At 33.9% G+C, this 15,615-nt stretch overlaps 1 protein-coding gene across 1 annotated transcript in view; it reads right to left on the bottom strand.

Moving 5' to 3' along the window:
* MEOX2 (mesenchyme homeobox 2) overlaps positions 1 to 15,615 on the bottom strand; it is a 64,985-nt gene that overhangs the window by 21,383 nt on the left and 27,987 nt on the right. The gene's annotated exons all lie outside the window — the stretch shown is intronic.

Here is a 15,615-nt window from a genome sequence, read left to right as displayed (position 1 = left end):
AATAGTGACTATTTTTACTTCTTTCATTCCAATTTATGTCTTTTACTGCTTTCTCCTTCCTAATTGCTGTACCTTAGACTTCCAATACTATGTTGAATAAAAGTGGCAATAATGGACATCCCTGTCTTGTTCCTGATCTTAGAGGAAAAGCTTTCAGCCTTTTACCATTGAGTATGATATTAGCTGCAGCTTTGTTATACATGTCCTTTATTATGTTGAGATGCATTTCCTTTATACCACTTTGTTGAGAGATTATTTTTTAACCATAAATGGAAGTTGAATTTTGTCAAATGCTTTTTTTGCATCTATTGAGATGATCATATGATTTTTATCTTTCATTTTGACAATGTGGCCTATCACGTTGATTGATGTGCAAATGTTAAACCATCCTTGAAAAATTCCACTTGATCATATTAATGTATTGTTAATACATTAATGTATTGTTAGATTTGGTATTGTTAGATTTGGTTTGCTAATACTTAATGCATTGTTAGATTTGGTTTGCTAATATTTTGTTGGGAATTTTTGTATCTATGTTCATCAGCAATATTGGCCTGTAATTTTATGTGTGTATGTTGTTCTTGTTTGGTTTTGGTATCAGGGTAATGCTGACCTCATAAAATAAGTTTGGAAGTGTTCCCTCTTCCTCAATTTTTTGAAAGACTTTGAGAAGGATAGGTATTAACTCTTCTTTGAACATTTGGTAGAATTCACCAGTGAAACATCTGGTCCTGGATTTTGTTTGTTGGGAGGTTTTTGATTAATGATTCAATCTTCTTACTAGTAATCAGTATGTTCATATTTTAATACTGTTAAAATGTCCATACTATCCTAAGCAATTTACAGATTCAATGTAATTCCTATAAAAATTCCAATGCATTTTTAACAGAACTAGAACAAATAATTCTAAAATTTGTATGGAACAACAAAAGACCCCAAATAGCCAAAAACAATCTTGAGAAAGAAGAACAAAGCTGAAAATATCACCCTCCTTGATTTTAAACTATATTACAAAGCTATAGTAACCAAAACAATATGGTATTAGCATAAAAAACAGACATAGAGATCACTGGAACAGAAGAGAGAGCCCAGAAATAAACCCACCATATATGGTTAACTAATTTACAACAAAGGAGGTAAGAATATACAATGGAGAAAGGACAGCTTCTTCAATAAATGGTGTTGGGAAATCTGGACAGCTATATGCAAAAGTAAGAAACTGAACCACTATCTTACACCGTACACAAAAATTAATGCAAAACGGATTAAACACTTGAATGTAAAACCTGAATCCATAAAATTCCTAGAAGAAAACATAAGCATTAAGCCCCCTGACATTGGTCTTAGCAATTTCTTTTTTATATGACTCCAAAGTCAAAGGAAAAAAAGCAAAAATAAACAAATGGGACTACATCCAACTAAAAAGCTTCTATACAGTGATGTAAGCCATCAAAAAAATGAAAAGGCAACCTAGTAAATGGGAGAAGATATTTGAAAGTCATATTTCCAATTAGGGGTTAATGTCTAAAATATATAAAGAACTCATACAACTCAATAACAAAAAAAGTCAATTGAAAAGATGCTCAACATCACTAATCATTAGGGAAATGCAAATCAAAACCACAATGAGATATAATCTCACATCTGTCAGAATGGCTATTAACAAAAAGACAACAAATAACAGTGTTGGTGAGGATGTGAAGAAATGGGAACCTTCATGCACTGTTTGATGGGAATGTAAGTTGGTACAGCCACTATGGAAAAACAGTATGGAGGTTCTCCCAAAACTTAAAAATAGATCTACCATATGATCCAACAATTCCACCACTGAGTATCTCTCCAAAGAAAATTTTTTAAAAAACTAATTCAAAAAGATATACACATCTTCACTGCAGCATTATTTGCAGTAGTCAAGATATGGAAATAGCGTAAATGTTCATGGATGGATGAATGGATAAAGAAATTGTGGTATACATATACAATGGAATGCTACTCAGCCGTAAAAAAGAATGATGTCTTACCATTTGTGACAAAATGGATGGGCCTTGAGGGTATTATGCTAAGTGAAATAAGTCAGAGAAAGACAAATACTACATGATTTCACTTATATGTGGAATCTAAAAAGCAAAACAAAACAAAACAAACAAAACAAAATAACACCCAGGCTCACAGACACAGAGAACAGACTGGTGTTTGCAGAGGGAAGTTGGGGGCCTGGGGGGCCATGAAATGGGTGAAGGAGATCAAGAAGTACAAACTTCTGGTTATAAAATAAATAAATCATGGGAATGTAAAGTATAGCATGGGGAATAGAGTCAATAATATTGTATTAATGTTGTATGGTTACAGATGGTAACTAGACTTATTACGGTGATCATTCCACAACATATACAAATGCTGAATCACTATGTTTTACACCTGAAAATGCTATAGTATTGTATGTCAGTTTTCCTCAATAAAAATATATGTAATAAAAATGATCAAAATAAAATAGGTACCTAAGCAATAACTCATTTCAATTCTGTACATTTTGTGCCCATCAATATATGACTATAGTTTTACCTTACAGCTTCTTCTTGATGGAGTCCCTTTGTTTTTAAATAATGAGACGTGAACAGTTGATTTTTTTTTAATTCATTACCTTGCCTTTTTTATTATTTATTTACTATGTAGTTCTTTCTGATAGTAAGAGGCCAACTTAATTGTTCTTCCTTTGTGACATAAATACAAAGTGAAATGTCAAAGAACTAAGAAATTTTGATGAAATTAATATCATGATTGATGTACAATTCAAATATATTTAATAAAAACAGTATTTTTGCTAAAAATTGAAAAAGAAGCCAAAGACACACAAAATGGAAATATAGTGCAACTTGAGTCAAATTTAGCATAGATTTAGTTCTCACTACCAAATTCAAAGTATTTAACACAAAACAAAATCAACACATGTCTTCAGGGTAAATGTAAACGTCTCCAATCTTGCTACACACTTCTAGGCTCAGAAACTCATTACAGAAGCCTAGAATTGACTTTGTGCCTCTAGCTATATCCCAGGACAAGGGGATGCAACAGAACAAGGCACATGTACCTGCTTGGATTGTGCCTGATAGCAAAGGCTTTCACAAGGATCACCATTTCCACCTCCAATGGGACCAGGAACCCCTAGTGAAGAGCTTTTGACATACAGCATTCCATTATATTTTCCCTGATCATATTAGTTTAAAAGTGCACCTCTCCTCTGGGATCCCATGAAATGGTCGTGTTTCCTTTTTACAATGCTTACCACATTCTGCCACTGTATGGATCCTTTACTTCCCCTACTAGAACATAAATGTTTGATGTCAACTATTGTTCTCATTTATTCAGTAATTGGGGATGAATACGGGCATTCATAGTTACATTTTAATACACACATAAGCAATAGTCAAGGACATGAAGAGGATGCAAACCTCCAGTCCATTTCTCATTCACCTTCTATTCAGCTCTATGTCAGCAAATGGCATGGGGTTACATGGTGTTACAGTGTCCCTGAGAGAATGAGGAGGGAAAGAAACACTTCTCAGAAATCAGGGATCTACGGCACTTGGCAGTGGCCAGAAGAATTGTGACATTTCTAATTTACATCTGTCAACAGGTCAAAAGGGACTGAGATCCCTTTTGACGTCAGACAGCACCACATAGTTTTTGCAGTGAGGCCTTAGAAAATTCAGCACCAATTCTGCTAACAGCTTGATAAATCCCTTGGACATGGAAGAGAAGAGCTTCCATAGTTTTCTTTTATATACTGGAAGACAAGTCTACGTCTTCTAAGAGTGTGAGGGCTTGCATTTTATGCCATTGTTCTCAGCCTTTTTTGGCATTTCACCATACATATTTTTTGGCAAGTGACTTTAATATATTTTTATAGCAGTAACTCTTATAAATTACTGAGTTTTTCATTTATCTTCAGGTCTGCTTTGCTTCTCTGGATTCTAGACTTTAGGTAATTTAATATTAAGAAATTTGCCTTATTCATGTTCATATTCCCAATGCTAAGCACCTAATTCTGAATCTGTTCTGGATCTTTGATTTCCATGCTGTGGTCATGAGTTATGATTTCAGTGACAATCCTAAGGGGCTTTCTTCTGTTATAAAAATTTGAATGACCTTCAGCTTAAAAAAAGAGAAAGCATCACTCAGTATTGCTTTGTATTAACTTTTCAAAGCACACCTCTTTCATATAATTGATGGCAGATGGAGACAGGTCCATATTCTATCTGAATATGGAGACATATTCAGATAGAAAAGTGCCAAAGCAGTGTCACGATTATAAAATTTAAAACCCAAGAGATTAAATGTTATACCAAGTGAAGGAACTGATTACACATAGTTCATAATTCCCACCCTCAGCACTATTGACATTTTGGACTGGATAATTCTTATTACATTTATATGCAGTGAAATATGAACATATTCAAGATAAATGGGTGATGGCTGTCCTGGGCATTGTAAGATATTTAGCAGCATCCCTGGCTTCTACTCACTAGATGCCTGCAGCAACTCCCATCTCCACTTCAGTGTTGTCAGATACTACGCAGGACTGCCAGTTTAATTTAAAATCCAGATAAACAATGAACAGCATTTTAGTTTAAGTATACCCCAAATATTGCATGGGACATACTTATATTAAAAATATTGATCTTTGATAGAAAATTCAAATTTAACTTGGAATTGTGTATTTATATTGGTGAAATCTGGCAACCCTACCCCAGTTGTGACACTCAGAATGTCTCCAATTGTTTTCAGTGCCCCCAAAGGGCAAAATTACTCCCAGTTGAGAACCACTGAGTACAGATAATATTTGAGACAAAACATCAATAACTCCAAGTTACACAACTCTCTCTAGGAATGACCAACTTGATTCAGAAGTAAATGTCTTATGTGCAAATACCACCACTTTCATTCCACAGCCAAGCCTTACCTCCTCCAAGTCAATGACTAGATTGTCTGCAGATTAAAATTGCTCATGAAGTTTTTTTGTCAATGCTATGTTTCTACAATACGTCAAATCACGTAAGAGCTATAATAAATCCATTATTTTATTAAATATGTATCATTTAATTAGTAAATCTTGGTTTAATTAATAAATCTTGGTTTAATATGCATGAATTTTAGAACTTGAACAGATTCTTACAAATCATCTAGTTCCACCTGCTATATTTATAGATAAGAAATAAAGAGACTCAGAGTGACTAAAGTGCTCATCAGAGATCACATACTAGCAGGTCATGTTTATAGGCCTCAAGTGTCATTCAGTTATAGAAAGAGACATAAAAGCATTTTTCCAACTCCTCAAATATCCTTACCTATTGCATGGCATCTTCCCAAGAGCAAGGGTTTCAGAAACATCACTATTTAATTGTGATACTAAATATGGCTATGAAGCTACACAAACAGAATCTTTATTATCCAAAATGCCAAATGAGCAGATGTTAAGGCCACAGCCTCTGCCACTTATCTGCATATTCAACAATTAACCTTCCTTTTCCGCATATTTAACATAGAATTAAAGTGAAGGAGATAAAATAAGTAAATCATTTAGCATAGTACTTGCATACTGTGGGCACTCAGTAATCAACTGCAAGCTCTAGCCATTATTAGGCGGGGGACTAGGCCCTAAGGACCTCAGTAATTGAAAATGATAGATTTGATAGAATCAGGAGTTAGAAAGTTTTTTTTTTTAAGCATATGAAAATTTTGTTCTGAAAACAGAAGTCAACCTAAAACCTAGGAAGTTTAGAACTTAGACAGTAACTAGCAGAGCTTTATTTTACATTGAAAAATGCACAAATCTCTAAAAGGATCTGTGTATTATTTTTGGCTAGTCTACAAATGAAGCTGAAGGTTTAATTATGATTTTTCCAATGAAACTGTTGAGGTGACATTTTACAAGGCCCAGTGGGATCAATGTATGAATTCTTGTTTCCTCTGAAAGTTTTATTGGGATATTTGATGAAATTTAACCAAACCTGGCATACCCAATAAACTGGAGTCAGATAGTGTGCTTGTATGTGTGTGTGTGTGTGTGTGTGTGTGTGTGTGTATGCATACCTGCATGTGTTTATTCTCCTGCAAAGAATCCTAGCAGCCAGGTATATGGTTTTAGGTAGAGAAGAGTCATATTCTGCCTTGATATTAGAGTATACAAAATGTTTAACATTCTTAAATTGATTAAAAAAATAAAATCAGAAGTATTTACTAAACAGCATTATGAACCCATTGTATAGTCTACTTACAACTTTCTTCACGTAGAGGGTTTGAGAAGTTAATCACATAGGTATTTTTTAACCTCAGAAATAACTATATGGGAAGATTAATAGCAAATGACTTATAAATTGATTTTTCTTTAATTTCACAGTAATAAGAATAAGTTATAAAGATAATTAATAGATAAAAGTAATACAATAAAAATAATTGGAAAATCCCAGCCAACTCGGGATTCTGGCCTATGCACCAAGCAGCAGTTGGTTTCCTTTTGACTGCTGCTGGTAGAATTCAATGCTTTGTGATCCATTTCTCTGTTGCAGCTGTACTGGCAAGAAGGAAAACAGCCTCAGGGTGACCAATCTGCATTAAGTCAATTTGTGATTGTTTCTGTAAAGGGATTTTTGCAATTGGGAGAAGTCTAAGAATTTATGACTTACATTCATGGAACATTACTTAGATACTCTCCACAAATAGAATTTTGTTTACATTCACTAAGTAGTACATGCTTTATAAAAAATAAAAACCAATAAAAATAAAATCAGTGCTCTATGATTAAATCAACTTGTGATTTAATAATTTTACAAAATAAAAAAGTCTGATGTAAATATGTTTGAGCATAATAATATTAAAATGACAAAAGTGTTGATGATGGTTCTCAAAGTGTACAAGTCATACCATCCTCTTTCTCCTCATAATTATTACTACTACTTACTACTTATATATATTTTGAGTTGGGAAAAACTGCAGTGAAATTTACTTAGAAAAAAATCTGAAACATAAGATCTGACTGAAGAGATGAAATGATAATTTAAAAGAATTTTTGACGGTAAAATGTTAAGAACTACTGGGCTATGCGATAAAGAATATGGAAGCAAAGGTGGTTGATGACAGAGACCAGTGAAGCCAGAATGGTTGCAATGAATAAGAGGAAAAGATAGGCCTCCATTTAGTATATATATATTATTCTGAGAGATGAAGGAAGAGGTTGAGATCAGAAAGACTGATTCTAGAGTTACACTTCTTGGACAAAAGAAGGTAGGAACGATGGTCAAGTCTGGGATCTGCCTGTTGGTGGAGAAAGGAGTGTTGGGATCTGACAATCTTGTTGAACTCTGAGGCTCAATAATAAAGTGGCATTTGCCTACTAGTTTATGCTATAATCCGTCTTTGAATCAGGCATCCATAGCCTAATACTTTATGTTGAGAGTGTTGTGTGTTAGACACAAACATGAATAGTTTATTGTGTAAAGTGCTAGGAAATGGATCAATATGACATAGTACCTATCTTAAGGTAGCTTACAATCAAGTTGGGGATAGAAGCCACTTAAGAGAAATCCACAAATAATTATAAATAATCACTTTGGGTATACTATCTTGACAGTTTGATGTTTGATTGTCAAAATTTGATGTTTTGGGATGCATAACCTGTGTTTTTGTTAAGAGCACTTTATGGGAAATACTTGGGTAATATCATTCTTAGTCCATTTCATGGGGGCGGGAGCAATTTTAGAAAGATACATGTGTATATTTGCATATATAACACGCTAACCATGAAGCCTTCCTTTAATCCCACATACGGCATAAAATATTCTGCAAAGTCTTAAGAATTGCTAACTATATAGGGAGCTTCTAAAATACTTTTTGGAAGTCTTAAATGCAATTACACTTACATAGAAACTTAAGAACTTAAATGCAATTATTATCTATGCCTTCACAATATTTTTGAGACTAACTTGAATGTAGCACTGTAAGAATTTCACTAGGAAATTCACTCTTCACTGAAGTGTGAAAAATAAAAATGATCATAATTACTTTTATATTAGATTTGAAAAATCTTCTACACTTCTTTTGAATCTCTACCAAGATAACATATAAATGGTACAGAGTTAAGTCTATGACAAAGTAAAGCTTTCATCTAGGTCCTCCTGACAATTCATGGCTTGTAATTTTACATCAAATTAAGGCATTACGTCAAAACTCACAGTTTAATAATTTTTTCACATGTCACAGATCACACCCTGTAGCTTTTGAAATGAAGGTTAGGTATTGAAGAGCATTCAGTGTTCCACTATACTGTGGAGGGAAAGGGGCTTGAAGTATCAACATTATGTTTTACTTAACACCTGTGGATCAACACCTGTGTTGTACAAAAGGAGTACAAAATTTATTTCTAAAATGTAACTTTCCAACACACACACACACACACACGCCAAGTGTATCCTCTGCTCTCTTGCAATAATTTTCAATAGGTGGAAAAAAATCTGAATAGTATACATTTTTAAAAGTTTTGCCTTGATTAAACAGAATTGTGGTTACAATTAAAGCTATATACATTTTATAGCTTTACATATTATTTACAACTTTTATGTATTTAGAAGGAAGAATGACTTAGAGAAAGTATCAGGAGCTTTGAAGCCAGCCAACCTGAGTTAGAAGTCCACTGTAGCTACTTAAAACCTGTGTGGTCTTAAGTCTTTTGAAATTCAGATTCCCCATGTACAGAATCTACTACACATGATTGCTGTACAGAGGAAAATGAGCAAATTTACAGTGTGTATATCTGAGATGTATTATGAATCCAATAATATACACCTATTATTAATAATATTATTAAACTTAAAACGTATCATGAGTAAGATTTAACTAACTGAAATTTTTACTAAATCACATTTATTAGTCTTTTAATTTTATTTGAATTGCTTAGTTGTCATTTCTCACCTAGCATTTAGTTAAATACATGTTGATTTGTTTTTTAAAAAATGATATTGATTTCAAAAGGAGGTGATTATATTTTCTAGCTCTTTCTACCAACACACATGTTAAAAGACCCAGCTGTGCTCATAATTTCTTTGGCCAATCAGCAAGGTTTAATTATATATCCTTTTAAAAAATAAATGGGTGTTGCAAGGCTGTATGATTTTATTTCTTTCATACTTTCTTTTTACAGCTTTGCTACTAAAAAGTGTAGCCAAAATTAAAGCATACATTTTTCCTCAGTGTAATTAAATGTCATTGTCTTTTATTTTCAAAGTAAGCCAAAATAAAAAGTGTATATATGTTTGTATGTGTGTGAGTACATATATATTTATACTCTGAATATTTAAAATATTTTGTTTTATTTACTCATCATTGGTCACACAGGCATTTAGTCAAATTCAGGCAAATTTTGGTACATATATAAAGCACTTCTAGATTTTTACATTTTCAATCACATGCAATATTTGAATCCTCTTTTTGAATGACTACAAATGAATTGTATCCAGTTGTGTGCTGGAAGGTGGGAGGAAATGCTCTGGTTTGTATTTTCATGTTGTAAATACTCTCACCATAGTGAATTTCAAGCCCGTAAGTTAATGTGACGGCAACTAGCTCTCAAACTTCCTGAAAATTTAACAATTGCCCCTCTAGAACCACTACTAACTGGCCCTAGCACACTGTTGTAACACCTTACTATTTCACAAAGCTGAATACTGGGATTCAGAAACTATCATAACGTCATGGATAACAATCTATAGTTAGAACCTTCTAGAAAAGAAAGATAGATTAGGCTAAGAGGGTATGATTAGCTAACCTGGGAATGATCTCAATGATTAGACAATAGTATTCAGAGCAGTATTCTAAAGTTTATCTATAGAACTGATGACATTTACCTATGATTCATTAAAAACCCTTCCTGCTGTGTTGATCTGACAATCAATTCATCAAAATGGGTAATCACAGAGGCTATGCTCATGTCACTGTGAACAAAGAAAAGGTTAGAAGTTGCTATAAGTAAGTGAAAAATATTTCTTTTTAATTCTGTTCAACACACAGGGAGCTGTTGCTAGTCTTAGATTATTGGGGTATCCAGCAATGATCACTGCATCTGAGTGTTTCGTTGTTTAAATGAAATAATAGCTGTGCAAACCTAAAGCATAGAATAAAATATGTCAAGAAGAAAAAGACCACCCTTCAATATCCAAGTACTGGAAACTAAAAGCACAGACACGGTCGCATAAGAGTGAAAAAAACCTCTAAATTTCCCACCTTTGTAATAATATTTTTCTCTTAAGATGGATACTGGTGTTATTTTCTCTTGAAGATGTTTCCACGTTGAAATTACTTAAGGAACTAGCAAATTGAAACAAAGAAAAAGATGGAAGACAACAGAGTACCTGATTTATCAGGACTGTCAACAAAGATAAAAGTATTTCTTAGATGCTCTCTTGGTTATCATGCTACTTTAAGTACCAGACAATGTAAGTAAACTATACAAAGTACCTACTCTCTGGAAAGAGTTGGCTTACAAATAGTAAACAAAAGGAAAACTACTACGTATATAAGCCTTGTAGCATTCTGAGAAATGTGTATGAGTGTGTCATTTTTGTGTCATGTGCATTTTGTTTCACACACGTTTAAGTGTGTGTGCTTATGGGTATGTACTTGTGGCAGTACTAAGGGAAAATTTTCCTATTTTTAAGCTTATATTTAATTACAACATCAAAGGGAATCTTCCATAATGAGCACTTACTATGAAATATTGGAAATTAAAAAGAATGTGTTTATAATTAAGCTCCATGTTAGTAGCCACACAAGAAATGTCAATTAATCTACACTAAAACACCAAGTTTTCTGGCAATAGCTATGGAAATGAAAATGGCAACACACTTGTAAAAACCTCAGTGGTGTGAAACCCTGTTCATTTATTTAATAGTTGTAATCCTTTTGTTCTCAGTTTACTGCCAGCCTCAGGTTCCTTAAGTGAACAAATGAGATAATATACATGAAAGTACTTTATAAACATCCCCATAAATAAATAGAACATTTTACCTGGGAGAAAGTTTCTATAGCACTTTGAAAATATATTTTTACAATGTAATTGTATTTTTTTCTCCCCAGACATCAAATAAAGTGATACTAGTTTTCTATTATTGTCTCCTTCAAATACCTACACATTTCCTTCCTTCAACTCTGGAATATACTATTTCTCAAGTGAAGAAGAGAATATCTTTGCAACATAGAAAAGTTTTGAACTTGAGTTTGAAGTATGCCAAACTCAGTAAAATCCATGGTATTAAAGATCTAGGCTATTGGAAATACTGTACTCAAGTGATTATAATTTAATTGCTCATTATATTACAAACAGAGCTCTTCATGCATTTAGTTAGCTATAAAGCAATGACTTGTTAAAAGAAAGTACTCCGTGGAACATAAGAAGTTTTTTATAATGAAAAGAGAAAGCTCCATAATTCATAATTATATTTAATCATGAATTTGAGAAGAGCTCCAGCATTTTACACTTAAATAAATCACACTGACATAAAATTAATATCCAGATTAGTGGTTTGGTAATGCTTTAGTGAATCTGTATTAATTCTTCCTCTCTAAGATAATAATTGATTTTAACAAGGGTTTTCTCTTTAATGATAGCTCATTATCCTCAAGGAACTATATTGAATGTGATGTGTATATTTCAAAATATATTTGCCACACTAAATGCAATTTATATACAGTATTATCCACACATTCTCCGTGTTATAGAGAATGGTATACACACCAAGAAAAAAATATAACAATTATATTTATTATGTTAAACAACCCATAGGTAAAGTTAAAATTTATCTAACGTTCATAAATAAGACAAGTAGTAGAAAAAGTTCTTATTTTAGGTATTCCAATAGTTCTATAGGAAGAAAGTTTTTATTAGCTTAAGTAAGGTCTTTTCTGATAATGATTATGCTCTAAAAATATGAATTAAGGTTTCTGTTGAGAAAAATAAATCATCATGCAATTCGCACAAACCTGTGATACTTGAATATACGTAAAATGAATGTTGGAAGAATATTTTCATTGCTCATTTTTACCAATAATCCAGGTTTGCCTCATGAACTCATCATAACAGTATCTCGGCGAGGTATCTGTGCTTTCCACATTAAAATGGTAAGACATTTTCAGACATATGGCTCAAAGATATGTTTTAGTAAATTCTATAGCTAAGTTCAACAAGCACCAAGATTCTGCTTATTATGCAAAAGTCTACTTTGATGGTTCAATTTCTTTGTCGTCTCATATTACACTATTTCCTTTCCTTAGCAATTGTATGCATTAACATAACAAAATCTCAAGGATCATGATCTAGGTTCTAAAATGTAAAGAAAGGAAGCTCAATTTTATGGAACATGAAACTAAAGCTGCTGTGAACAGTTATTACATTCTAGTGGCAGCGCTACAAGATTTAATCTTTATAATTGCTTTTAATAGCCAATAACAACTACGAATCCTGGAATGTTTATTATTGCAATTTTCCTGAAATTGGTAGAACATAATTTCTCATTTTAAAAGATGACCATTAACAAAACAATAAGACTTTTAAAATTTAATTAACTTTGAAAAGAACGATCACTTTTTCTAGGATTAGCATGTATGCATTAGCTCATCTTCTTACAAAGACTTGACTTCAGAACTCTTTTTATTTTTAAATGCCTCAATTTACAAACCATGTTTTGGAGGGTTCACAAGACAAACTCAAATAATGGAAACATAATAATCTCAGAAGGATTTCCTTTATCCACTCATTAAAGTGGGAAAATCTGGTCTTCAAAATGCTGAATAACCTATCATGCTAGAGATATTCCCAAAGTATTCAAATTCATCCTTATGACATGTGTTTTCTAATTAAGTTAATACATATTGGAAGAAATATCAAGAATAGGCCAGCTTTGTCTCTTTCATATTTAAAAAGTCTTCAAGATTTAATGTAATATTTTCTTCTCCAAATTGTCATTAGCAGCATGAATAATACATGTTTACAGATAAAGCACAGCTACTTTAAAAGTTGACTTAAATAGCATTAGTTAATTGAATAACAAGACAATTTTGAACCATACAATCATGTAGTAGGGGACTTCTTTTTTCTCTTTAAAAATGTAACCAACTACACATAAAACAAAAGTTGATGCTGCTGTGGATGAGGAAAAAAATAAAACCAGGAAAGTGAATATCTCATCACACAGTAAATAAATGACAGATTTCGTTTGGAAGGTTTAAGATGGCCCTCTTTTTGGAGTCTGTATAATTACTGCTGGACTAGAGAGGGAAGGATAGCAGGCCAGAGAAGGGGATCTGGGTCCTTTATTGTTACCATTAAAGTGATACATAAAACTGTCTCCACATTCCATAAAAATGCCATGGTGCTTCAGGAAAAATACAGACCTGAGACAATAGTTTATTTTGGCTGGAACTAAACTTCCAGAACTGAAGAGTTACTGCCAGAAATAGGAACCAGCTTTGAGAAAAATTTAACTGAACTAGTATGCAAAGAAAGTGCTGCAGCATTAATACCCTAGCGCTTCAGGATCTGAATCAAGGGTCCTTTGTTAAGAACCTTGCAACATAACTGATCATTCAGAGGACGTAAAGGGGTATGAGGTTGCAGTCCAGTTAGCCAGGGAATACCCTTTTCCTCTGGCACCCACTTGCCAGTACAACTATAAAATAGGAGCAGAAATGTCTCACTCTGTAAAGGATTAATAATAGCTGATTTCCATGAAATTGAGTTGTTCTCTAGCTAAGCCGCAGTTGACCTGGGTTCTAGGGAGGGCCTCCCACAACTCCCTGAATAACCAAAGCAAGTCACCCTGTCTGGGCTTCCTCATCTCTGTTCCCCGTGTTCTTTTCTCTCAAAATGGGGAATTCTCCAAAGGGCTATGCTTAATCTGCTATCTTCCATTACGAATTTTCATATCTTAACAGTTCTCCATCTTCAAGGTGTCAATTATCATATGAATTCCACTCAACTAATATTTATTGAATACGTACAAACTGGTAAGTCATATATCATGTAACTATATTAAGTTAAAAAAAGTGTGTGTGGAGGGGAGGGGTGGTGTGTGTGTGTGTGTGTGTGTGTGTGTGTGTTGGGTGGAGATATCAGGAAAAGGGATATTTTTTAAATTCAAAAATAATTCAAAACTTCAAAGAACAGGCTTAGTGCCGGAATAGAGATACAAACGCCCATGGATAATCAAAGAAGAAAAAAAAAAATCACATGAAATTGAGGAATCATGAAAAGTTTCATGAACAAATTACACTTATGATGGTACTTAAAAAAAGGCAAGGCTTCTACAATGGGAGATGGCAGAGGTACCCTTCCAGGTAACAGGGAAAATAAGAGTAAAAAGTAAGGTTAGAAACCAACTAGTGAGTGCAGAAAATAGCAAGTACCTAGATTATACAGTACACATGGAATAGATGACAGAATCATCCCAGAAAATAGGCTGAGGCCATCCGGTGCCTTGAATGACAGGCTAAGGAAGTAATATGTTTCTGACCAGAAAAACAAAATGTTCTATTACAGTGGTAAGGAAGGGGATATGGCAAAAGTACGGGTGCCCAGCGTACAGGCTCGTGGAACAAGGAAGGGTAGATCAGGACACTATGCTGCTGACAAACCATCTGAAATTCAGGGCAGGGCTCTAGTGCAGCAGAGAGCCTGATACCTCACGGAAAAGTAAAACAGAAGACTTTCAAATTTAGACAACACTATAGAGATTAAGGCTAAGATGGACTTGTGTGCATTGCAAAACAATTTATTCTGAACTCTCAAAGTTGGTGAGCAGACAGGACTACAGATCAAAGGTTTTGGGGATCAACAACTAAGTAGGGTAGATGTCAGGAGACCTCTCTCAGTCCCACTCTTCTGACTGCCTCCTGGCATTCCCTCTCGGTTGTCTTGCCACTCCCTACAAGTCAACAGATTTAGCGTTTTCCTCCTCAAAACTAAACTAGTTACCTTTTCCAAACTCCCTATCAGTGGCATGAGAGCTTTCTCAATGCCAGGCTCAAAATCCTTAAATCATTTTGATTCCTTCCACTTTTTCCCATCCCCCACAATCTATTAGTCGCAATGTTTTGTGTAATTTTCCTTTGAGAAGGTAAACAACACCTGAGTCAGGTTCAGCATTTTGTGCTAAGATTACCACAATAACCAATCAGCCCGATTCACACTAGATATTTGAATTTGCTTTTACTCTGCCTAAGAAACTATGTTCTTATTTTATCAAGGTAGGTATCATATGTTCAAATGATGCTGGACTCAGTACTCTATCCCAAGAACATTTTAAACTAATTCCATCTCCTGTGGATGCAATTATTCATAAAATGTTTACTGAATGCTTCCTATGTGCCAATAACTGTGCTGGGCACAGCAGAGGACACGAAGGTAACCAAAAAATTCTTCCTGCCCCTGAGGAGCTCACAGTATTAGAGAGGAGAGAGTGGGGGGCAGAAAGAGAGAGGGAGAAAAAGAAGAGAGAGAGAGAGAGGGAGGGAGAGAAGGAAAGAGAGAGAGAGGAAAAAAAACATGGATGCCAATTATACTCTTCATTGTAC

This window comes from Balaenoptera borealis, assembly GCF_965194805.1.
Source record: "Balaenoptera borealis genome assembly, chromosome: 7".
NCBI lineage: Eukaryota > Metazoa > Chordata > Mammalia > Artiodactyla > Balaenopteridae > Balaenoptera > Balaenoptera borealis.
This window is presented reverse-complemented; position numbering and strand designations above follow the sequence as displayed.